Below are 336 nucleotides of genomic sequence, written 5' to 3' on the forward strand. Positions count from 1 at the left end.
AATATACAGAGTTGGGTTGCATACAACAAGCTCAAGGAAAGCAAGGAAGATTGGCCTGGCACCACACTAGCCCGAACACAAGCGCCTCCGATGAAAAGATGATATCGCGAGGGTGTGTGAAGGTTGATGTTGAATTTGACGACCACAGGGTCAAGGAACAGCAGATCTACATGTTAGATCGGAGACAGGACATGGCTGCGCCCATAGGACTGCCTGTAATAGAAGAAGAGGAACAGAGAGAAGATAGGCGGGGAGAAATAAGACCAGAGAGCAAGGACCGATCTAGTGTCTGTTGCACCATGCATAAAGGGACGGCACAAAACAAGACATCTAAGG

Source organism: Nematocida displodere (assembly GCF_001642395.1).
Source record: "Nematocida displodere strain JUm2807 chromosome Unknown 18, whole genome shotgun sequence".
Lineage (NCBI taxonomy): Eukaryota > Fungi > Microsporidia > Nematocida > Nematocida displodere.